At 46.3% G+C, this 25,101-nt stretch overlaps 1 protein-coding gene across 2 annotated transcripts in view; it reads left to right on the top strand.

Moving 5' to 3' along the window:
- The first annotated feature begins 271 nt into the window (after positions 1 to 271).
- The window catches only part of RAI2 (retinoic acid induced 2), a 64,064-nt gene continuing 39,234 nt past the window's right edge, over positions 272 to 25,101 (top strand). The window contains exon 1 of one of the 2 annotated variants that reach the window (XM_053580134.1): positions 272 to 511. The gene's annotated coding sequence lies outside the window, so the exon portion shown is untranslated. Of the gene's footprint in view, positions 512 to 694; positions 1,090 to 25,101 lie in introns of those variants that run through there. The other variant, XM_053580135.1, reaches the window with a different exon arrangement.

The following is a 25,101-nucleotide window of genomic DNA, read 5'->3' as shown; positions in this document are numbered from 1 at the left end:
CCTGGGGTCCGTTGCTCTCTCCTCTTCGTCCTGGGGTCTGGAATGGTCCCCAGCCCTCTCGGAGGCAGTTGGATCCCAGCTCCTCGGGTCCCACGGCCCCGAGTGCCCCTTCCTCCTGCCACCCGCGCCGCTTACAGCCACGCCCTCCCCGTGGGCGAGATCACCTGTCCCTCCTTTGCCGCCGCCTCCTCGGGTACCCTTTCGCCCCCCTCCCGTTCCCCCTCCGCCGCCGCCTCCCCCAAGCCCTCCCCTTCCCCGCCTCCTCCCACCCCTTGGTGTATATAGTAAAGGCCGGGCGCCGCACGCAGACACACACTCGCCCGGACACAGGCGCACACACGCACACGCACAACCAGCAGCGGCGGCGGCGACAGCGGCTCGGTGACAGCGGCGACGGCGGCTCCCACCGCTGCGCACCCCCTTCAGGCGGCCGGCGGCGAGGCCAGACCGGAGAGTTCCCGCACCCGCGACCACCCCGCGGCTTCCTGGAGGCGGCGGCCGCGATTGCTAGGTAGCGGCCGCGGCGTCCCCGTGCGGGCCGGGGTCACCCCCGCCCGCCCCAAGCGGACCTGCCACCGGGACGCAGGGGGCGCGCCGGGCTGGGCGCCCAGGGAGGGGCCCGCTCCCGGGGGACAGGACGGCGCCCGGAGGCCGGGGCCGCCGGGGCCGCCGGGGCGGGCCGGGCGGAGGCGGGGACGCGGGCCGAGGCCGCCGCCCGTGCGGCGCGCCGGGGCCCCGCTCCTGCTCCCGGCGCCGCGCACTGGCCGGCGGGGCCGGGGACGGCCGGGGAGGCGGCGCCGGCCGGTGGGGCGGGGGCCCCGAAGTGGGTTTCGGGAGGCCACCCGCGTTGGCACCGGGCACAGAGGGCGGTGTGCGGCAGACTCTGCGCCCGGGCAACGCACCGGGCCGCCTCCGGATCTGCTGTTCTGTCCCGGCCCGGAAAACCTGGCGCCTTCCAGGCCCTTCGAAAGATGGATTCTGTTGACGTATCTGGCGGCCCTGGCGAGCCGGGTGGAAAGTTGGGTTTTGCCAGATCGCGCCGGGCTCCTCTTTGTGACGCTGGGCCAGCCCGGCATCCCCCCGAGCCGGGTGAGTGTGGTTCGGCGCCCCGGGAGCCCTGGTGCCCCCCAATGCCCAGACCCGGGGTGGCCGCACCAGCTCGGGCTTTCTGCCATGTTAGGCACCGAGCAGCGTTCTCGCTGCTTTTTTGCGTGCGTTTCAGTGGCGCCTTTTGCCTCGGAGGGAGTTATTGCTTCTCTCCGCGTTGGCTTTTTCGGGGTTGGGGTTGTGCTCTGTGTATTTGCTTGTTTGCCATTTAAAGCCCGACTATTGTTCAGGATAAGCTCCGCCTGGGTGGGGAAATGGCATCCCACCACAGTTGCTGGCGAGGGGTAGAAATGTTGCCAAACAGCTGCTGCTTTGTGTTTCCCTATCAGAAGTCCCTGGAGTAGGTTTGGGGCACGACGGATGGATGGGGAGAGGGACGGGGCACGGAGGAAGAAGGTGGCTCTGGAGGAACGGATTGTCACCCGCTCCATGGCACTCAGTCAGCCTCCCTTGCTGCCTGCCAAACTTTTATGAATATTTCTTTTGTGGCAAGGGGAAGCTTAATGAATTTAGCCCAGTTTTCCAAGGCAAAGCAACCCGGCTTTAACAATGGTTTGAGAACTTAATCAATGAGAAAGGCAGGGGAGGAGGAGAAGGAGGTACCCAGACCATATCGGGGATGTAGCTGCTGCTTGCAGAGTCGGGTAGGGGAGAGGTGGGTAGGGCTGGCCGCAGCGACTGGGTGGCCCCGTTCCTGGAACTGTTGGGAGCTCTTACCTGTGCCCGCCCGTGCCACCCCCTGTCGTGACCCTACCTCCTGGGCTGGCCAGAACCCGGCGCTGGGGCTTGAGGGCCGGCTTGCGGCAGAACGCGGGCCGGCCCCCCTCATCTGGCGTTTTTAAGGATGTATAAATATTTTGCTGAGGATAAGTGACATCAACAGAATGATATTCCGCAGAGCCTGGGTGTGCAGCGATGATAAATAGATATGGCCAAACAAAGTTTTGATAACCGGGTATTCTCCTGGCTCGCTCTGTTTCATTTGGGTCTTTGTTTTTGTTGATTTAGCATTATCTTGCGTCCTCTGGTGTGATCCCTTTATTTAGCTGATTCTTGGATGCTTCTCTTTAAAACAGAGAGAAAAGCAGCCAGCAGGGAGAAAACAAATCTTAGCCTTGCATTCATCAGGCAAGATTTTCTATGCTTTTCCCAGGGAATCTTTCCCACCCTTACTAGATGTCTCTCTTGCTCCTGTGGAGTCTTCAAAATTGTCTGATGGTAGAGCAAGAGACTTCTGATAACTTTGGAAATGTGTAGATGTGCCTTTGTTACAGCAGAGGGGTGGCAGTGTGGGAGGGGGACAGTAGGGACGCTAGTGGGTTGGAGCCACCCACTGGTGGGCATTGTGTTCCCAACCAGTGTTTTCTTCTCAAAGGGGAAGGTGAGGAGCTATGCCACTTGCAGAAGCTGGGGCTGGGATGGAAGGCACAGAATCATAAACCTGGTGGCATCCCAGTTTCTCTGCCCCTTAGAAGCCCAGAGAAGCTACCCATTTATACCCCCCCAACTACATACATGCACACCCTGTCCTGCATATGGACACTCACATCTCATCCTGACACATGCCCACTAGAGGCATCTGGAGGTGGCTGGGGCCCCGGGAGCCAAGTCAGACTGGGACTTGAGGTACTGGCTACTCTGGCACCAGCCCAAGGGACCTTTACAGCCACCTGGGGGTGTCTTTGTTATTCTGAGAGGCCAAGACCTCCAGCGGTGAGGTTTGGCTCTGGAAAACCATTCCTCTCAGCAACAAATGAGGAAATAGTTTTCCAGGTTATGCCTGCATGAGAACTTGGTTGGTGGGCAGTTGGGCAGGAACTGTTAAAAATTTTCAGAATCTTTTATCCAAAAAAAATCTTTTATCTAGAAAACAGAACCACTGAGACAGGGCTATCCAAACTGCAAGAAGAGAAAGAAAAGGCTGGGAGGTGTGTGATGAGTTGTTGCCTGGAGTGCCCCAGCACCGGCAGCCAGAGAGCTCTGGCTATAATGACCTGGAAACTGAGGATAGGACTGGCCTCCCCAGATCCACTGCCACAGAATGGAGATGTTCTAGATGTGCAGAGAGCCATGCATGGTGTTCTCTACATCTACAAGAAAATAGCAAGTGTGTGTTCTCCTGGTTCTTCTCCTATGTAAAGTTTTGGAGAGGAGGGGGCTGAAGGGGAATAAATTGGGAAAGGGACTAACTTTCATCGTTGGCCTCTGTCTGCCAGGTGCTTCACATGTGGGAAACCTTCTCAGCAACCCTGTGATGGAAGCAAAATTTTACAGATAAGAAATCTGAGGGTCAGAGAAATTTCTAGTCGTGTGTCTGATTCCAGCTTTGGTGGTTATGATTTAAAGTGGCAACATGTCCCTCTACCTGTGTTCCAAGGCTCTTATTTATCACAAAGGCAAAATTTTTCAGCCCCTCTCTCTTCATAAAATATTGTATCTGATTGGTGTGTGTGTAGGGCAAAGGAAGCCCACCAGGGAGGCAGCCCAGTCCCAACAAAATGGTCCCTATCCATCAGTGTAACCTGGTTTCTTGTACCCTCAATGAATCCCCAATAAAAAAAAAAAAGTCCCTATCCATTTCCGATGGAAAGACTGTTCCTTTTCATCTTAAACACCCAACTGTTGCTTCACAAATGAGAGTTGAGTGACTAAATAATGGAGCTGGAGTGAATGGTGATGGGGAAAGAGCTGTAAATCACTGTTAGGGGAGACTCAGCAGGGAGAAATCCTGACATTTGTCTGTTCGGTTGGGGACCTGAAATTCCTGATGTCATGGGCCAGTTTTAGCCCTTGGTAGATCCATACTGACAAGCCTTAGTTTATTCCTTACAACAGTCATGTGAGGTGAGCAGTATTATTCCCATCTTGAGGATAAAGAAACTGAGGCTTAGACAGGTTAAGTAATTAGCCCAAGATCCCTGGTAGAACTAAAGGGTGGGTGAAGTGTCTTTGATATGCCAAGTAAACACTCTAAATGAAAATGAAGAGGGGACTTGTTATGCAAATGATTGCCCAAGTAAGTCCCTTAGTCCCTTCTAACTACCTGGTACCCTTTAACCCCCTAGAAATTCTCAATCACAAGGAGAGCCAGCTTTTAAATCCATATATGAGGTGTTTCTGATTCTGCTGCCTCCCTGATCAGATATAACAGAGACCTCAGAGAATGAGAGGGAAAGATGCTAATTGCACTTCTCCCTCACATAAATGCCCGTGTGGAATTCTGAATTAAGCTTGATTTGGGGATCAGGGTGACATCCTTGATACAGAGTTGGCAGCTCTTATCTGCGGAGAATGCTTCTGATTACCACTTCTCCCTCCCACCTGATCATCTGCCCGGGTGCCCATCATCTTGTTCTTTCCAGAGTCAAGGCCTCTCCTTCGTGGCTCATGGTTTTTGATGAGCCTCTTGAGTTTGCTGTTCCCCTGTGCTCTTATTGCAGCTGGTGAGAAGGTGATTTTGGCCGCCACATTAGCACTTCTGGGTTTTGTTCATTATGCTATTATGCTCCTTCTCTCACCAGCCAAGAACACACACACACACACACACACACACACACACACGCACAAATACACATGCATGCACAGACATAGGCGCACATAATTTGATCATGTTTCTGTGTCTGCTTCACCAAATTAGATTGCAAACCTAGAATTGTTATTAAAAGAAGTACATGACTTTGGTGATCTTTTGTCCCAATGTCTGTCCTGAATAGACCAAACCAGCTAAGATGGAGGCAGCTCAACCAGCAGATGCCTTGGGTATGGTCATACTTAATGGCTTTCTCACTGCTGTGGGGCAGCCCTCTACAATGTAGGCGTGGTTTCTCTTAGTCTGTTCAGGCTACTATAATAACATTCCATAGACTGGGTGTCTTATAAACAACAGAAATTTATTTCTTACAGTTCTGGAGGCTGGGAAGTCCAAGATCAGGGCATTAGCACAGGGGTGAATGGTGATGGGGAGAGAGCTGTAAATGTCCCTCTTGGGGCCACATGTGACCTACTAGGTCCTTAAGTGCAGCCTTTGACTGAGTCCAAATTTTACAGAACAAATCCTTTTATTAAAAGGGGTATAGCAGACAAAGATGAAGCTTTTCTTCCTCCATTGGTGCTTAGAAAAGAATGTTGCAATCAGAAGGCAGATTCAGTGTCTGGTAAGGGCCATCATCCTAATTCATAGGTGGTCTCATCTCATTGGAGGGGGCAAGCAAGCTCTCTAGGGGCTCTTTCATAAGGGCACTAATCCCATTCATGAGGGCTCTGTTCTCATGACCTAATCACCTACCAAAGACCTACCTCCTCATACTATCACCTTAGTGGTTAGGATTTCAACTTATGATTCGTGAGGGGACACAAACTTTCAGACCGTGCATGGTCGCAGGACTCGTCATAAAATCCACTTTAATTTCCACTTAGAGGTAGGCCTGGGCTCTTAGAACATCCCATTCCTTGTCATTCCAATTTCTGCTGTAATTAGCTCTAACAACTCAATAATTCTGGAGAATTCTAGAGCACACTCTGCTCACACCTGTCACTTCTCTTCCCACAGCTTTTTGGTCTTTTAGCATAGCACTAATAAAATTTTCTGTGATGATGGAAATGTCCTGTATCTACTGTTTCACACCGTAGCCACTCGCCACATGTGACTAGGGAACACTTGGTAGGTGGCTGGTCCAAATAGGATGTGCTATAAGTATAACATATGAGCTAGATTTCTAAGAATTAGTACAAACACTGGAATGCAAAGTAGCTCATTAATAATTTTGACATTGATTACATGGTGAAATGATAATGTTTTGAACATGTAAATTGGTTAAATAAGACATAGTATTTAAATTAATATCACTTTTTTTTTAAATGTGCCTACTTGAAAAATTACATGTATATTTCTATTAGACAGCTCTGCTCTGGAGCAAACTAACCACTAACCTTATGACTTGAACCTCCAGATGTTTTGAGGGCATGAACACTCTCTATCTCCGTGGCAGATGGGAGGCAGGGGGGTGACTCAGTAGCCACAGTGCCTGGCATCAAGGTGCCATTGTGGGAGGTCCCCAGGAAGCCTACTCATGAGCGTGTTGGCTAAGTCATGTTCTGTAAGGAACATGGGCTCCTCTAAGGGAATGAACAGGGCAGAAGCGGGCAGAGGCAGGTCAGGCTTGAATAAAATGGCTCCTTTCTGTTCCTTTCTCCCACCCTACCCACCGCAGGCCAGTGTCCGTATCTGATGGGGATTTTCCTTGACACCTGCTCTAGTAGCAGCTTAAAGCAGTACCCTTCTCAGGTATTTTTTTCTTGGAGAATAATGTCCCAACTAGACACCCTTATGACGACAGCAGCTTGTTTGGGGGACGGGGCCAGTCTTAAAGGAGAGCAGCAGCAAAGAGGCTGCACACAGTCATTTCCTGACAACTCGATGAGAACAAGAGCAAGGTTGTAAATAAAATTTCTGTGAAGGTGGCAGTGTAAATGCAGGGGAGCCCAATTCCACACACCCGTAGTTCTGCAGATGAGGAAACCTGCTCAAAGGAAAGTTCAGAGGGGTTAGGGAGGGTTTGGGCTGGCACTGTGGTATCATCATCACAGCCATGGCCATGCATTCCTGGGCGCTTCCCTGGGCACTGGGCATGGCATGAATAGACAGAAAGGCACGGGATAATGAACTTGGGACTGCAGTGATTTATAGGTCAGGCGCCTGTGGCTCTGGCTCCTGAGGGGCCTGCCCCAACAGGGGACCTTTGGCTGACCTCTTTGGGCTCCTCAGAAGGAGCTGATTTTGTTTCACATGGCAGAAGCAGACTGTTTACTGGAGCACAGGAAGAATCCGACATTCTGGCGAAAAATAATTCATTAACAGCCATGGTATTACCAGTTCCCTGGAAGAGCTCCTCCAGCTGCACTGTAGCAACTGTTCTTTTTCAGCAGCAGAATTGGGCTTTGCTGGCAGCCAAGACTGGGTGTGTTTGGGCGTTTTTGTTGTTGTTGTTATTTTTGCCTTTGTGTGTACAGCCACTTTTGCCTCGTAATTCAGAGAAAGGAACGGAGGCCTGGAGGGGTTGAAATGGCCTAGCTGTCAGCCATTCTTTTCCTTTGTGGTTTATACCTGGAAGCGGCAGGCTAATTCTAGGAACGTAGTTTTTCCTGACCAAAGCCCACCCCCAACCCAGGGGTACTGAAGAACCACACAGAATGTTCCAGAAGGAAAGGAATTCTAGGGAGTCACAACACCTGCTCTGAAGACCCTCTGAAAGCCATTGGCTGAAGGAGTCCCCCCATCCCCCATACACACACCAGCGGAAAGTCCAATCTTGGCTGTGTGGAATTCTTTTGCTTACTATTAATTGGCACAGTGGGGCCAAAGTATGTGATTCATCATCCCAGTTTTGAGGGCATTTGGAAAGCCAGGCAAGCATAACCAAGAGAATGGGCTGCATGTTTTGCTCACTAAAGAATGATTGAATCTACAGTAAATAAAATGGAATGATTCGGGAAGCTTTTTATGCTCTGGAAAAATATACTTTAAAAAAAGGCTTTTGCCTGCTTGTTTTTTAATGTCTCATGCTTAGGAATGTGTACCCAGCTAGCAAGAAATGGGAAAGAATGACATTTCCTTATTTTAGCTTTTGTTTTTTTTTTTAACTCTGATTGCAGGTTAAGTAAGATACAATGTATTGATTTTGGTTTTGTATGGAACATAACTAGATAATCATTTTATTTTATGAGATATTAATTCCCATCCACTTAGACTGATGAAATATGCATTTCAAATATGCCATGCCTACTCTTAGCATTATTACAGTCTTTCTTTAATGTTCCTAGATTCAGATTGAGAACCTCTTTCATTTACATAAAAAAAGAATAAATATTAATAGGTCCTTTGTCAACATCTATGTAAACCCAGTTTAGATTTTGAAGAAAATGGGGTCTTGTCTTTTTGATGACTACCAAAATTATAAATGTGAAAGGCCAGGCAGATCAGGCTTTATTTAGAGCATAGTTTCTGTCCCTTGGCCCTGTTGACATTTCAGGCTAAATCATTCTTTGTTGTGAGGGCCTATCCTGTGTACCTTAAGATGTTTAGTAACAGCCCTGCTACTACGCACTACATATTTGTAACATCACACCCCCCCACCCCAGACCTTGCCAAATGTCCCCTCTGGGACAGATTACTCTTGCTGAGAACCACTGGTCTAGACCAAAATTTCATAAGTAATTTGTGGGTTTTTTGAAAATTCAATTTGAAATAATAAAAGGCACAATTTCCCCCTTTGACTTTGATAAATACAATTCATGGACATAATTAATTAACAGTTGGAAATGGGTCGCGTGCCTAATTTAATTCTAAGGTGTGTAGAAGGGTCTATGTATAAGAGTGTATAAATAAGCACAGAGATTTTTTTCAAGATGGGCAATTTTATAAGGCATAGGTAATTGGGGGAACATTGTAAGAACTATCAGCTTCTCTGTTTTTTTCACAAAGAGCACAGGTTTATTTCTCCCTAATTTCTTTTTCATATGCACCTGATTCCAGGCATGACTTCAAAGCCATCAGGCATCTTCCTCCACCCCACCTCCCTTCCCACTGTCATTTCTCCTGTAGCATCTTAAGCCTGAGCCAATTAATTTAGCTCTTTAGTGTACTTGTGAGAGCTCCACTCGTCACATCGTAATCGACTCATTTCAGATCATAGCAGCTCTTTACCCACTGCTAAATTCTATGTTTTCCAGTATTGTTGAAAGAGGAAGTCAACAGTGGGTAGATGGAGCATTTTCCATGATTAAATGCTCGAATTTAGGTGGTCCCCCACCTCCCCCCTTGCACTTTTGTTTCCTCTTACACCTATTTGCTTCCTCGCAGCAGTTCTGCTCGGGGAACTCCTCCAGGAAAGAGACCTCGTCAGAGCTCCTTCAGGTAGCTAGAACCTGGCAATGCCTACAGGCAGCAGCAACAGATGAAATGCCGCCACCGTGCTGGAACAGGCCCTCAGCCATCTTCTTTCTGGTGGTCCCTTGAAAGGCTAGAAAAGAGGGTCATGTCTTAGACAGGGAGCAAACAAACCTAGGGGGAGGCATGGGGACAAACTCTGCCTTGCCCATATATGGGCATATGGGGGGGAGAGGGGAAGACAGAGAAATAGATCACTCATTTCACATGGGAATTGTCCCCAGGTCACCTGCCCTGCCAGTCTCCCAGAGTGGGCTGAGTGTCAGGGAATGCTGGTGGAAAATAGCGGCAGGTGTTCAGTACAGAAATCAATGGAGGCTGCTTCCTTTTGCAGCCATCTAAGGTAGGCTCACCTTTTCCAAAGAGTGTAGCTGGGGAGCAAGGGTGGAAAGTGTGCAGGGGTTTGCCAGCCCAGCAGTGTACCTTCATCGGTGAGCTCCTGCTATGCTTGAAGAGTAGTTTGTGTCTTCCTTGTCGCCGTGAAGGGAGAGGCAATGAGCTGGCAGGGATCCACAGTGTGCTGGGCCTAGGCAGATAAATAATTGATTTGCAGCACGTGACACTCGGTCATTCTAAGTTGCCAGCCCCTCGCAGGCCAGGATTCGGGTGATGGTTGCAACACTGGAAGAGGAAACGGGATCGTAAATCTGGGCTTTGGAGGCCAGTTTTTGTGGTGCAGAGGCCAGTGGGGCCACCGCTGTGTGCTGCAGAAGCAAACAGACAGGTCTGAGTGGTATGTTGTTCCTCAAAATAATAGCAATGGAAATGGCTGTGAAAAACATTTAGACCCTTGTCATAAAAATGCAAACAGTCTTCCTGCTATAGGGAAAAGCTAAATAAACTCTATTGCAGCTGTATTAAGTAGAAACAGATTTGAAAATTGGGTGTTTTTTTTTGTTGTTGTTGTTTTTTTTTTTTTTCTGAGACACTTATTTATAGCAGGTTGGGCAAAGGCTGCCACTATCTCTCACGACTCCAGAAGAGTTGTTTTCCAGATGGTTCTTGGCTGTTTTTCTCTTATTAAGCTTAGCTGAACACGGCCTTGGTTGGAAGGGGTCGTAGAAACCAGTGTTACTTTTTTCAGATTACAGTGGCCATTGATTAGCCAACAAATCAATGGGTGAGAATGGATTGAGCCTGTGCCAGTGAATTCCCTTTTGCATTTTATAAATAAGAAAAATGTCAAGGAAAGCTCAAAATAGTGGTTCTGTTTTGACTGTGCACATCAAAACTCTGAAAACCATACAGAGTCACATTTTCTATTAATTTCCATTTAAAGTTTTTTTCTAAAATGATGCTCTCCTCTTTGCTAAAACTCTGCAATGTTACCGTTTCCTTTCTAACATCTAAACAATGTCCAGATACATTGCAGATTGAGCAATTAGCTCTGGCTGCAATTTCCCTTTATGAAAGAAAAAAATCACTAACCCTAGACTAAATATGAAATTATTGAATATGAAAATATCAATATGAGACCATTTGTTCTAAGATCCTTTGTGGTTTATCACTTGCTCTACCTGTCCGTGCTGGATGTACCCACGCCAGCAACCCAAGCTTTGTTTGTGCTCTTAGCAGCTAGGCAGTTGGATTTGAGGTTACAGCTTAAAACCACAGGGGGAACCATCTTGGAATGTCACATAAACCAGTGGTCCCCACAGACCAGGCTGGCAGACCACTGTCTGTATGGGACCAGATTTCTGCCTGTTCACAGTGAAATGGAAGAAAAGTGAAAATACAGCCATTTTTATTTTGGAAAGCTAAAAAAACCTTTCTATTTTACAACATTGCTCTTTACTCTGAAATAGTCTTTCCCACTTTTCTTGGTGTTAAACTTTCTTTCGTGACTCATAATGATAGTGGATGACATTTGTATTTTTCCATCTTTATTTGTCAAAGTCAAAAGCTGTCCAATTCATATTGTATCCCTCATGTTTTAAAATGTTACTCATCCATGACATTACAAAGTCTGGGATCTACCCAGGAGGGCTGAGTAGATCTGGAAGGGGAGCCTTTGTTATGATTCCTAAGCCAGAAAAAGCAACCTGAGTAAGGATCCGGGGGCCACTGCCCTGAGTTCCCAACCTAGCTCTTTCTGATCCCTCACCCACTCCTAGAGAGCTGGCTTTGTCCAGTACACAAAGTGAAGAATGGAATTGCTTCTTCAGAGTTGTTTGAGGAGCAAAATTGACCTCTTAGACACTAACATCTGAGCAGGCAGCCTCAATGCTGGGAGCCTCAACTCTTGATCCCTGGCTCCCAATGTCAGTACCACTGCCAGTTCTTGTGGGCTCCGCCCCCTTCATCCTTTCCTCAGCTTAGCTCACCACCGTCATGGGCACGTGCCGCAGAAGGCTCCCTGGAGTGGTCCCTGTTTCCTTGCTGCTCTGTCTGATGCATATTGCTATTCCCCCAGCTGCTGTTCCACATGCCTGTTTCAGCTTCCTCTTGCTAAAGTACCTTTCTAAATCTTGTCATCCTAGCTCAAGAACATTCAGTGACTCCTGATTTCCTAGTGAGTTAAAATAAAACTCCATATGTCAAGCCCTCTCCCCCCTTCCCTAGCCCATTCTTCCCTTCCTGGAGCTTGGACTGGCCTTCAGTAAGCCATCGTGCAAGGGTGTCACTGCACTGTACAACTGTTCTGGGCTGGGTGTCGTTTGTTTTCTTATGTGGAGGGAGCTTTATAAGAAGGTTGCCAGATCTCTCGGGCATCTTTCTGGGTGAAGAAAACTGAAGCCTTAAGTCTAATGTAATGGACTATCCTGGAGAGAGAGAGAAGGGAAAGAAAGAAAAAGAGGGGGAAGGGAGGGAAAAGAAAGAACTAGAGGAAAAAAGAAAGGAAAAGAAGAGGAAGAGAAAAAAAAGGACAGGAAAGAAGGAAGGAAGGAAACCTCTTACAAAATGAGGCTTTTTGGCTTCAAGAATTGCAGCCTTACTACAAATCTCTTACTATTGTGGGTTAGAATGCCACCTTTCTGGGCTGCCAATAAGTGGGTATTGCTTTGGAGTGGCACTGCTAGCTTGTCCTGTTGAAAATAGAGTCGCTTGCACAAGCTCTGAAATTGACAATTAAATCATAACCAAAAGGGTGCATCCTAGCCCATGTAGACTGTCCATTCCATCAAGAAACATCTGTAGTAGCTGCTCATAAAATTGTAAAAGCAACAATGTTACCTATCATTTATCAAGTTCCTGCTAGACAGTTGTACCAGGTGACTTACATATATTATTTTATTCCCAGCTCCCTAACAAGTATATGAGGTAGGTGGGTATGATGAGCTCCACTTCACAGAGAGGGAATCAGAGACTCAGAGAGGGTTAGTAAGTTACACAAGGTCACACAGCTTACAGGAGGTGGTACTGGGATTCTATACAGCCTGGTCCAGTGGAACTTACTGCAATGATGGAATGTCCTGCCCCATCCAATATGGAAGCTACTAGTCCAAGTAGTTGCTCAGCACTAGGAATGTGGCCAGTGTGGCTAGGAAGTGAGTTTTACTGAGCAGGCATTTTGGGAGCCACCTGTGCCTGGAGGGCACCACAGTAAACAGCACGACTCTTAGGATATGCCTGGTTCTCTTCATTATTCTGCCCTCGGCTGTATATACATCTGGCCTCAGAGACTCACCAATTTTATATCCCTTTTCCTCCCTCCGGACCCAACACGACTTGATCTTTCCTCAGATCTTGCCTCCAGCACTGCCGTGAGCAGAGGTCACTGACTCAAGTCGGTGGAGCTGCTGTTCTGGGGAGCTCACCCACTCCCCATCTCAACTTTACTTGGGCAGCAGTTGAGTTTGGTCGCTCCCTTGGTGATTGTTCTTGAATTCATTAATTTTAATTTAGGGTTCCTAGGGCGGGGATGGAGAGTCATTCACGGGTGAAGTAAGAGGCATGGTCTCTAGGAATTCCCTGACCACCTTGGTGATTTAGGGCAAGCCCAGACAGAGAGGCCCATTGCTGTCCGATCTGCTGTTCTCTGTAATTAAATGGGGCAGAAAAGTTAACTAGGAAAGAAAACAACTAAAGCAAGCGAGACAGATAATGAAGCCAGATCCACCCCCACCCCCACCTCTGCTTATTCTAATTAGTCTTTTTTGGAGGGCAAAAGCCAGCCCCTCCTGGGCAGGGCAGGAAGTGAGGGGGTGTGAGCAATAGGAGGGCAAGGAAGGTCTAGACAAGTCTCTGGAAGGGGACTGTGGTATTGGCCACCTTGACTCTTGATGTCAATTTCAACAGTGCTGAGGGTGTTCTTGTTTAAAAAAATACAGGTGTAGCCAGGTGTGGTAATACATAGTCCCAGCTACTGGGAGGCTGAGGCAGGAGGATTGCTGGAGCCCAGAAATTTGAGGATGAGCTATGATCAGTCCACTGTACTCCATCTTGGGAGAGAAAGCAAGACCCTGTCTCTTAAAAAAAAAAAAAAAAAAATATATATATATATATATATATATATGGAAAAAGTAGCTGAGGTTACTCAGGAAAGTGGCTATTCAGCTGTTTTCCTTGTGACTATTATAAAATAAAAGAGTGATGTGTGGAATTTTTTTTCTGAGTGTGCACAAATCTGTTTTCTCCCGCAGAGCCTGTACTTTTTTTCTCTCACTGCCTTTCTCTCTTACTGTGTTTTTGTTTTTTGAGAGCAGAAATCATGTGTCTTTTTTTTTTGTGTGTGTGGCTTGGTCTCGAACCAACATTCATTCTCTTGAGCCAGGCAGCACTTCCTAAAGCTCATTTTCATCACAATCTATGACAATCCAGCCTTCCTTGGCACCTGGCAGTGTACTCCATAGCACTTAGATGCTGATAATATGTAGAGTAGAAAAGTGCCAACACACAAGTTTCCCCGTTTGTTTCCAAAAACAAGTCTCCAAACACATGAACTTACAGCCTCATTTGCGTTATTATAGGGGTTCTGTCCTCATTAATCAGTGGTTAAATGTCAAATTCTTGTGCTTTGAGTACTTCCATCTTCCTACCATTTAGCTCTGTGCCATCTACCCAAGAGAGAGCTCAGCAAACACAAGCATGCCTGTGGGTCCCAGAGTCCTGGTCCTCTCTCCTCTTATCTCCATTACTCACCAGGGGCTAAGGCCCACTTTGCTCTAATCAACTGAACTTGTCCACCATGAATATTTGGCACCCAGAGCTCCTCATCCCCCACACATATGGGATGCTTCTTCACTTCCTTCAGATCTGTTCCTTTCCTCCTTTATTTCACAGAGGACTATGCTGAATGCCTCACTCTGATCCTTCATCCCTTTTTACCACTTTAGTGGCTGGAGTTGAAGGATTCCATGTTCTCCAAGTCCAAGACGGAGCTGAAGCACCTGGCTGGAACTTGAATATATGTACTTCCACTTCAGCCATGCAGAAATTTTTAAGAAATAGCTATTTTCATTTGTAGAATGAGAAAGTTGAGGCAGCAAAATGTCAGATTCTTCTTGATGACCAGAAGAGGTAGGCAGGGCCCAGATCATAATGGGTCTTGTTAGCCTTAATAAAGACATTGGCCCTCATCCTGAGCATTTCAAGGAGGCTGTGACATTATCTAATTTATGTGTTTGATCTTTTTGCCAGTGGAGGATGAACTGGGTGAGGTGGAGGCTGGGGAAGGTTGGAGGAAGGAAGACCAAAAAGGTCCTGTTGCAATTGTCCAGGGAGAGCTAGGAAGAACTGCAGCAGGGGAGTGACAATGGCTGGATTTTAAAAGGACTTAGGAGGCCACCTTTGTGGACTTGGTAATATGTGGTAGACAGAACCAATTATGACAACACCCCGGTCTCTGTCTTTTAGGCTCCTTGGTGGGCCATAGAACTCAGAAAAAGAGAGAGCGTGGCTTGTCATGCTGCCCCTTCTCTGTGCAGCCGGGGTGGTGGCAGCCCAGCCTAGGTCACGACATCTCGACATAGCTCATATAACCCTCTGAGCCCCTAGTCCTGAAGAAAGTGCAATGAAAACAAATGAATGACTCACAAGAGCCTTTTAAAACCGCTCTGGGGATAAAACCTAAACCTGACGGACACGGCCAACAGGCAGGAGCACCTTCAGTTGGCAGCTTTAAAACATTTCAGCAATCCGCACACTGGAAATAGGACAGACTGTGAGCAATGTGGGGATGTGGGGTGAGTCTGCTGGTTCAGGCTTTGACCAGGCCCAGCTAGGGGAGAGGGGTTTGGCTGCTGGCCAACGCTCGTGCCCTCAATCATCCTGTCCTCATTTGCCCAGGATAGAGAGGGTTCCTAGGACATGGGACTTTCAGTTTTAAAACTTGCACAGTCCTGGGCAAACACGGCCGAGTGGGTCACCTTACCTGCCAGGCGAGGCATTGCAGCATGGACAGCTGAGCTGGTCGGAGCCCAAGAAGTGGACACCCAGTTCAGCCTGAACTGGCTTTGGTGTGCGGACGCCACCACAGAGCAGAAAGGGAGTTTGGGGACAGAAAGGGCAAGAACACATCCCAAGCCCTTTCCAAAAGCTTCTCTGGTTCCAAATGAACACTTTCCTTGAAATAGGGGCCTGGGATCTCCATTCTGCTTCCCCTGAAACTGTAGACTGTGCCATATCCTCCTTGTTACCCCATCCATCTGAAGTCTCACCTGGAAGTTTCGGGGGAATTGCAGGTGAGTGAACACATCCTTCAGTCCTGCAGGAAATCTGGGACTTGCAAGTCCTTAACCAGACTTGGGAATTTTTTAAACTGGGTCCAGGATAAGAAAACAATTTCTTTACATAATACATTCCTACATTCTTAAAATCATAATTAGAAAAGATTTTATTATTTTTTTAAGAACAGCCACACTGCAGAATCATTTGTAGCAGCAGACTATTCAGATCTTAATTTGCAAAGCGACTAGGGCCCTTTATTATTCATAACTCTTTTGAAACCAAATTTAAAATTATTTTGAGTCTTCAAAAGCTTTCCTTCTCCACCCCCCACGCAGACTATTTCTCTTGCAAAATAAACCTCAGTAAATAAGCAGGCAACATGTAGTAAAAGTAGGAACAGAGGAAAGCTGGGAATATGAAGCTAACGCGAGAGTTCTCCTGTTGAGGCCTGGTATAGGCCGACAGCTACATTCGGAAATCAGAGAGAGACACAGCCAGGTGACGTGCTCATCTTAGGATACCAGTGACAGGGAAAAGCACTCAGAGTCCATTCTCATGGTGACAGCTGAACCCTCAGCAGTAGGAATAAGGAGGGTGGTCTGGGAGGAATTCAGTTCCAGGAAATAGGGAAAAATAGAAGAAGTTATGAGAAAGGTAAGAATAAGATTCCTCAGCCACGTGGCTCAGAGAGTAGAGAAAGGGCTGGAATAGAACTCTGGAAAGAGCCCCCAGCAATATCCTGACCTAAAATGAGTCTGAGAGTAAAAACTAGCCTGGTCATTTGTGCCTTTCTGGATCACTGTATGAGCGGATATTAATTAGGGCAAAATTGCCTATAGCATATTCTTCCCAAAGCATAAAGGCCATGGCGAGTGAAAGTTTAAATGATAGTATCAACATTTTAAAAAGGTTTTCTATTTCACATATACTTTAAACAGGTCAGAATTTTTAAGCAGTGGGGTGACATGGTTTATTTGTTTCTTAGTTTGGTTTTTAAAGCCAGCTATATGGATGGAAGAAGTCATCAAAATTGTCCATCGTGAATTTTGGGTTTGGGATTTTGGTCTAAAATCCTAACGTGCATATGGAAAAGTACACATATTATTAAGTGTACAGCTTGAAGAATTTTCACAAATAGTATATGCGTGTCACCAATGCCCTGATGGTGACCCAGACTGCCCCAGCCCCCTCACCAGCAGTAGCCTCTGTGTTCCAATAGCATGGAGTAGTTGTGTTTCATATAGGAATTTTTAAATAATAGCTTTGTGTATAAATACAAAAAAAAAAAAAGCCCTGTAATTGTTTTTTTTGGCGGGGAGGGGTAGAAATATTGTAATAGTTTCTCTGGCTGCTCTGAGTTAGGCCAGTTGAACAGGAAGTTTCCAAGCTGGCTTCTTGTGGGCATAGGGTTTGGGGCAGGCTGGTCTCTGCTGCCTAGGACAGTGCTCAGGCTGTAAGCCAATAGCTTGCCGAAGACAGCCACCAAGCTTGCTTCCTCTGCCTTATTAAAGCCTCTGTTGGATCTTGCAAAGACTCATGTCCAGAAGCTCTGAGGATGGACAACACAATGGCCGGGAGTCCCCCTAATATATTGGCCTTCTGGAAAGTAAGGCTAGGCACAGCCACTCAATAGCATACCCAGAAGGGCTATTTTCCTGCAGCTTCCAAATGAGAGTGTGTGACTGATGAATTTCCCTTCCACATAGGTTTCATGGTATTTGCGATGTGCTTTCTGCACCCTTTTCTTTTTGCTGCAGGAGGCAAACCAGTGCGAAGGTGGGAAGCGAGCTATGGAACATACATCGTAATGTGTCTGGAGCGGCATCAGCAAAGGATGCATTTGTTCTCCTGGGCTGTGGAGTGCTGAGTGATTGAATGCTCGCCAAGCTGTCAGTTTTATGAAACAAATTCCCTAACCCCCTTGGCCCAGAGCTTTGCTCTGCCTGAGATGGAAAAGAAATAACTTTTAATAGAAAACTCATTGCGAAAATCTAAGATAAGATTTCAGAGTGACTTCTCTCCTAAGAATAAAATGAAATATTGAAGAAAGCATTTGATGGGGGACTCTTAGGGAACCGTATTTCCCAGTTCTTAGTTAACAAACTATGTTAATAAAAATATTTAGACTTTCACGATGCATAATGCATTTTCATTCCTGGTGAGCTGGCCTGTTTGTGTACACAGATGTTTCCTGTGGCCCTTCTATCATTGCTTCTATTTTTTTTCTGAAACAATATTTCTAGCAGGAAATAGAATCTTATGTTAAGAACCTAAGCCCCTCACAGACCCTGTTAGTTTGTGTGAGGATATTTTCATTTCTAGATTGAATACTTAAAGGAGTGGGTTGGAATCTATTTTTGTTCAAGAACATGGAAAATACTTTTAATAAAAAGCTAAGGCAATGAATCCACTCTATGGAGACATTAGACAATTCTTCCTTGGTTTCCAGATTAGACCTGACCGATCCATCCAGGCACGTTCATTGCCGAAGGGCTGGATGGCTTCTCTGTCTCCTTTCTCACTGTCAAAGCCACCGTGAGTAATGTCTGCCCTTTCATACAAACCTTAGGTGTGTTCGCAGCGTTTTCCAGATTTTACGGAGCATTGTTCCCACAGAGCTGCAGTTTCCTTTCCAGCACCAGGAGCACTGTGGCTGCACAACTCACCAGCTCACTTTCTCCACCACTCTTAGGAACACATGGAAATAAATTAAAAAGAAAATCCGCAGGCGAGTGTGCTAAGGAAGGAAATGAGGTTTTACACATCAGCACTTTTCAAAAAAAAAAAAAAGAAAAAGAAAGAAAGAAAAAAGATGAACCTGTCTTAATTGAAAAATGGATGGCACAATGCCCTAATGAAAACTCAGGCTTCAGGATTCAGCCCCTAATATCTCAGTGATGAGGGAATATTTCCTCCTGTGGCTACCCCTGTGAGGGAATTCTGAAATAATCAGGTAGCGTGTTGAAATAAGATATCACTCTGTGTTACTACACGAGTGAGGCATCGCCCTGTCTGGCTGACTTGCCTGTCACCGTCTATGTGCCGGGAGAGGAAGGGACAAAACCCAGAATGCCTCCTTCTCTGGCTGTTGGGAGTTTTTCTTTTCTTTCCCCTGTTTGTAAATTTTGGTTTTCTATGATCATAAAAGTAACACATACTGATTTTTAAAAATTTGCAAATATGGAAAGATGATAAGAGAACAAATGTCATTTGTAATCCTGCCATCCAGTGATTGCCATTATTAGTGCTTTGGGTTCATGTCCTTAGAGCCATTTTTCATATATATATTTTTTTTTCTTTGTCTTTTCCAGGAGTTTGGAAGGTACATTTTACAATTCAAAGTCTTCTTGTGCTTAAATTGCTTTCTTTTTAAAAACTCTGCTAGTTATTTACATTTCTTCAATCATTAACATCAAAAACGAAAAGATTATCTATTTTATTACCTCTTATGCATGAAAGAAAATTTTAGCATGTTTATTCACCCTCTGCCACTGTCTGCCCCCCAGTTTTGTTGACTGTCACACGCCCCTGCCTGCCCCAGGACCTAGAACAGTCCCGCATACCTAGCCATTGCTTAATAAGTATTGCTGGATCAATGAATGAACGATAGCATTTTAATCCTTGCATTATTCCCAGGGGGTGAGCATTGGCTCCTGAGGCCCGCCTCTTTCCCCCATTCTTTGCTGCCTCTCGGTAGTAATTGTATTAAGCCATAGGTGCCCTCCTGCTATCTTTGGAGTCGAACAGACCAAATTCTCAAGTCTGCCAATTGCATAATAGGCCAAGTATCTTAATCTCTCTGGGCCTTAGAGATGCCATCTGTACAATGGGCAGCTGTGATAAGCTGCCTGGCAGGAAGGGTGACAAGTATGCAAGGTGCTTGGCACGCATGAGGGATCCAATATCTGTGGCTGCTAATATTTTGCCCATTCTTCTTTCCAGCGGCAGCAGAAATAAAGACTCCTTGGGGCCCTGGAATGTTGCCTCTGTCGTCACATTTCCAGTCGTTTCGTCTACTGAGCATGGGAAGATGATTTCTGATGAGTTACTTTACGCTTCTGTGCCAAGGAAATCAGAGAAATAGCAAAGAATTGAGTGGCTTTCTAATAATCTGTTTCTTGGGCTGCCACTGCTGTTCCATGTGCTTCCCCAGCGCTGGGTGTCCTGCTGCACTGTAATTGTCTGTTCCCACAGCTGGCTGCCCCATGAGACAGTGAACGTGTCTGCCATCTTGCTACCCTCAGCCAGGGCCCCACAGTGCTTGTAACTGAGGAGTCACTCAATCTATATTGAGTGAATGGATAAATCAATCAATCAATCAATCAATAGTATCGTATTGTACACATCTTGCCCCGTCTCAAGTACACATGCAGACTCTCTGCAGTCTCCTGTCAGATTAAATCAGTAGCCCTCTGAATCTCTAATGTCAGCCTCTGACAGATGACATATAAGTACTGGTTCTGAAAAGTGCCAACTCAAGGGAAAAAATGATGTTTCCTCTTAGTTGCCATGATTAAGTCCCTGGATTCACCAGTTAACATGTAAGGTTTTTAGGGGGGGATGACAATGTAGGCACAGCACAGCTTCTTGTCTGTAGCTTTTGGGGTGAGTTATATGTGTGTAGGCATCTCCCTCACACAGAATCTGATGAGCTGGCATTTATTTTTGACAACATCTCAAATCTTGTGAAAGTCAGAGCTGGGAGCCGGCATTGTTTTTTAGTAATATCTCAGATGGTAGCAGGGCAACCTTGATAATAAAAATGAGAGGCTTAAAAAGATGTCTTCCTGGAGTTTTTCTAAAAAAACTAAAAGTTCAGCAAAAACAAACAGAAAATCCTAACTTCCCAGAGCAAAGGCTTTTTTGAGTGTCAGCTTTTTGTGGACTGGACATAAATAAACACAAATGCAGAGTCATTGAGATACGTTTCTTGCTCTAATTCACTGTATCAGCAATTGCTGGGTAGTCTCCAAAATTGATTTTACCTTTCTAGGCACCCAGTTAGACTACATTTCCCAGATTCTCTTGCGGTTGTATATGTGGTCACATGCCTGAACTCTGGCCAATGAGATATGAGTGGAAGTGACTGTTAACCTCTGGTCCAACCATTAACGCTTTCCAGATCTTCTTCCAAGGTCTTTTCTTATCCATTGGCTGTCAGGAATAGAATAACACCCTGGGGTCACATTGAAAGCCACAGTTAAAGATGGCACAGCCTCATCTGTCTAAGGCAGGTCATTGCCTGGAACAGAGGCTGCCTGATCTAGAGTCTTTACCTTGGACTGTTACATAAACAGGAAATAACCCTCCATTACTGGGCCATTCCAAGTATGGAGCTATTTGTTATGCAGCTTATCCTACCTTAACTAAGTCATGATCCTTGGATTTATTTTTTTTAAAGATGACAGTTTTTAAAGGCCTGTTATGTGCCAGGAATTACAATAATCCTTTCAATAGCTTCACAAAGACATCTCACTTTATAACTATACATACAACTCCAAGTGGAAAGAGAGGGAGTATTTTGTCTACCATGGTCACCCCAGTATTGGCACAGAGGGTGGCACTGAATAGGCTCTCAGTGAGGCCTGTGATCATGGATGAAAGAAGGTTCAGCAAAGCAAAGTCACATGCCCAGAACCCATAGCTAGAAAATGCCGAACCCACTGTTGAACCTCAGTTTGCCTGGCGTCAGGATCCAGCTGCCTCTCGGCATCACTAACCCAAGATTTTAAAAAAGAATAGGTGGAGAGCCAGTGACAGGCACTTAAAAAAATGTTTTAGTCTCTTATCCTGTATTTCTCATTCACAAAAGTAGCACATATTAAAAAATGAAAACATGATAGACATCTGAAACAAAGGAACAATGCTATGTGATATCAGAAAAAAAGTCTTGGTATATGTTGGCTTTATTCTTTAAGGTAATTCTCTCTCTCAACTGAAATTAGTTCATAGTATCTATAGAAAATGTATGTTCTCTCCTGCCATGTGACTTCTTCAGTTATTTTCCCCTTAAATAATTACCTTGGACATTTTTGCTGTGTTAGCATATACTAGTTTGTGTCATCCTTTCCAATGGCTGGGTAATATTCTATGTAATAATCGGTGATCATTAACCAGTTCCCTGTTGGCTGACATTTAGGTTGTTTCTAGTCTTTATAGCACAAAAGAGCTGTGACAAATGTGCTTGTGTGTATATCTTTGGGGGAGATTCTTAAGAGGGAAATTGTGGGTACACCGATGGGCATTTGTCACTGTCTTCCACATGGGGAGACCTATTTTTGTAGAAGGTGCAGATGGTCGACAGGTATTGAAATGGACTTGATGGATTTAGTTCTTTGAGTGAAGGTAATAACAGCAGAAAAAACATCACAGAAGGCTGCAGCTATGCTCCAAGCCCTTGGCAAAGACTAACAGTGAGGTGGTGCTGGCGATCCAAATGGGGAGGGTGGCACCTTCTGGGTGTTGGCTGGTTTCTCTGCATCCTCCTAGCAATGAGGCAGCATTGTCTGGAAGGTCAGAGTGGATCTGGGCCCAGGGAGGACACTGTTCTACACCAAGGAGTGAAGCAAGGCTCCTTACAGAGGAGGGGCAGTGGCCAGGAAGATGGAGAGGTTGGGGGAGGGTGTATAGATGTCACTGCAAGATTCCTGCTGGGGCTGAAGCTGAACATTTCAAGACACTCGGTCAGCAGGACCAGGCGTAAACCTGATGTGCCTGGACAGCTTCGAGGGTAAGCAGACAGCTGCAGGCAGATGTCTTTGTCTGTGGGCACAGCTGTATGTGCTCTGAAATGTCCCTGTCCATGAGGTGTGCTTCTGGAACGATGATGATAATGATGATGACAGTGGCCGTGGCTGGCAGCGGGGAGAAGGCAATGATTACCCAGACAGTGCTGTGGCACTAAGAGCTGACGCTGTGAGGAGAGGGGTGTGTGTGTGTGTGTGTGTGTGTGTGAGAGAGAGAGACAGAGAGAGAGAGAGACCTCCTGTGGCACGAGCGTGTGCTGTGTGCTTCGTGCGTGGCTGCAGCTCTGCACAGTGGTTGTGCGTGTGATGTGTGCAGTGCTGTGTGTGACCGTGTGGGCTCTGCAGCATGTTGCAGCAGCGGTGTGGGGTGTGAGTGTGTGTAGTGTTGCAGAGTGGCGTGAGGCAGGGTGGTGTGAATGTGACGTGATGCGTGAGTGCATGCTGTGTTGTGTGTGTGTGTGCGTGCTGTGTTTGGATGTGTTGGGGGGAGGGCTCTGACTAAATCTCCCAAACCATTCCCGTTGCCCACCAAAGGCCCCAGGCTGACTTTGAGTTTTCCCTCCTGTCTTCCTTGTTTCCTGTGGCAAAAATGCCAGATTTACTCAAGAGAACCCTCTTGACTATTTGCTCCCCCAGGAGACCAAGGTCTGGGGAAGGGCTTGAGTTTCTACTGGTCCCAGTTAGAGGGCGGCGATATTCTCTGGAGCTGTCTTATTTTATTATCCTTTTTCCTTATTATTCTGTTTGTCTGTTTGATGTCTGTCAGTAGAGCGCCCAGCACACACACGTCTTACATGTTGGTGGGCTATAAATGCGTGTGTATTTACTCTCGTACTATTTACACGAGTAAATACACACGCACTTACAGCCCACCAACATGGAAGACACACTTGATCAAAATAGAATACAGTTCCAGAACCCCAGAGAACTCCCTTGAGCTGCTTTCTAGTCAGTGTCCTCCAAAAACAAACACTATCCTGACTTCTGTCTCCATAGATTAGTTTTGTCTGTTCTAGAATTTCATGGGACTGGAGCCATGCAGTACATGGCCTTTTGTGTCTGGCTGTTTTCACTCAGCAGACTGCTTCGGAGACTCGTCCACAGCGTTGCTTGTATCAGTAGTTTTTTCCTTTTTATTGCTGTGGAATATCTCATTGTATGGATGTATTACAGTTTGTTTATCCGTTCTCCTGCTGACGGACATCTGGGTGGTTTCCAGTTTGGGGCTATTGCAAATAAAGCTGCTACGAATATTCTTGAACATGTCTTTTGGTGGCCATATGTAGAGCTGTCTTAATGTTGCCTGTGATAGCATTTGACAAAGATAGAGCTTGCAAGAAATAGCCCCCTGCCAAAAAATCAAACAACAACAACAACAAAACCCCCCAACTTACCCCAGAAGGCTTTTCAGGCAGAGTGAAGCAGTCAACTTGCATGAGGCCTGTCTTGACTCTGACTACTTCTCCCCTTTGGGGGAGAGCCTGTCACACTGGGGAAAGATGGCAGGCTTGCCTGGACACAGAGTTCCACTGCTGAATACATACCATCTCTGTGGACTATGTGGACACAGAGTTCCACTGCTGAATACATACCATCTCTGTGGACTTTATGGAACCAGACTTCCCAGTGATTACATTACATCACTGAAAGGACTACTGGATGATTTAGGCTCTGTGAGCTATGTTTTGGGCTCTAGCACCAAGATTTTCCTATGAGAAACCCCCAAGGCTGGGTGCAGACAACATCTAAAGATACCCAATTTACTTTTAGGGAGCTCGGACCTTGGGAAAATCCAGCCTGTTACCTGTCCACAGGATGCCAGAAGGAGTTCAGGGAATGAAGAAAGAAACAAACAGGTTTGCACCTATGCGCTGGTGGTTTTCAGACTTGTCTGCAGTACTTAACTCCTTGACCAATTCTCTCTGTAGCAGAATTTATCAGGGCTGACTCCTATACCCCAGACTCACCTCCACCTCTGGCTCTCTGCTTCAAGACTTCAATACTGGCCTTGGAAGCATGCTTGGCCCAAGGACTGGGCAAATAAGAGGCTCTGGTGCTTATGTCCCCAGAAGCAGCCCTCAACCAATGATGCAATGGAATTGGAAGACAGATGCCCCGTCAGCTGCCTTCCCTTCCCTGTCCACCTCCCCATGTCCCCATGGGTGCTGTCTGGGATCCCCTCACATATCTACCATATGTACTCAAATCTTGGTCTCAGGGTCTTCTTTTGAAGGATTCCAAAGTCAGCCATGCTTCTCCCCAAGGAAAAATGCTCTTTGGTACGTACATTAATTTTGCTTGGGAATTATGCAAACGGTATTATGTGTATCACCCACCTGAGGTTCAGTCAAGCCACCACCAGGTATCTCTGCTGCCGAGAAGTTTGTGATCAGAGGCTGACTTGGCAGAGGACAATAATAAATACACATATGATGGTTCGGCTTACGTTTTTTTCAGCTTTATAGTGGTGTAAAAGTGATATGTGTTCAATGGAAACTGTACTTTGAGTACCCATCCATACATCCATTCTGTTTTTCACTTTCAGTATAGTCTTCAATTACATGAGATATTCAATACTGTGTTATACGGTAGGCTTGGCGTTAGATGATTTCAGCCAACTTAAGTTCTGAGCTCACATTAAGGCAGGCTAGGCTAAGCTATGATTTTGGTAGGTTAGCTGTATTAAATGAATTT

This window comes from Nycticebus coucang, chromosome X, assembly GCF_027406575.1.
Source record: "Nycticebus coucang isolate mNycCou1 chromosome X, mNycCou1.pri, whole genome shotgun sequence".
In the NCBI taxonomy this organism is placed as follows: Eukaryota; Metazoa; Chordata; class Mammalia; order Primates; family Lorisidae; genus Nycticebus; species Nycticebus coucang.
The sequence above is the reverse complement of the archived record's forward strand: the minus strand, read 5'-3'. Positions and strand labels throughout refer to the sequence as shown.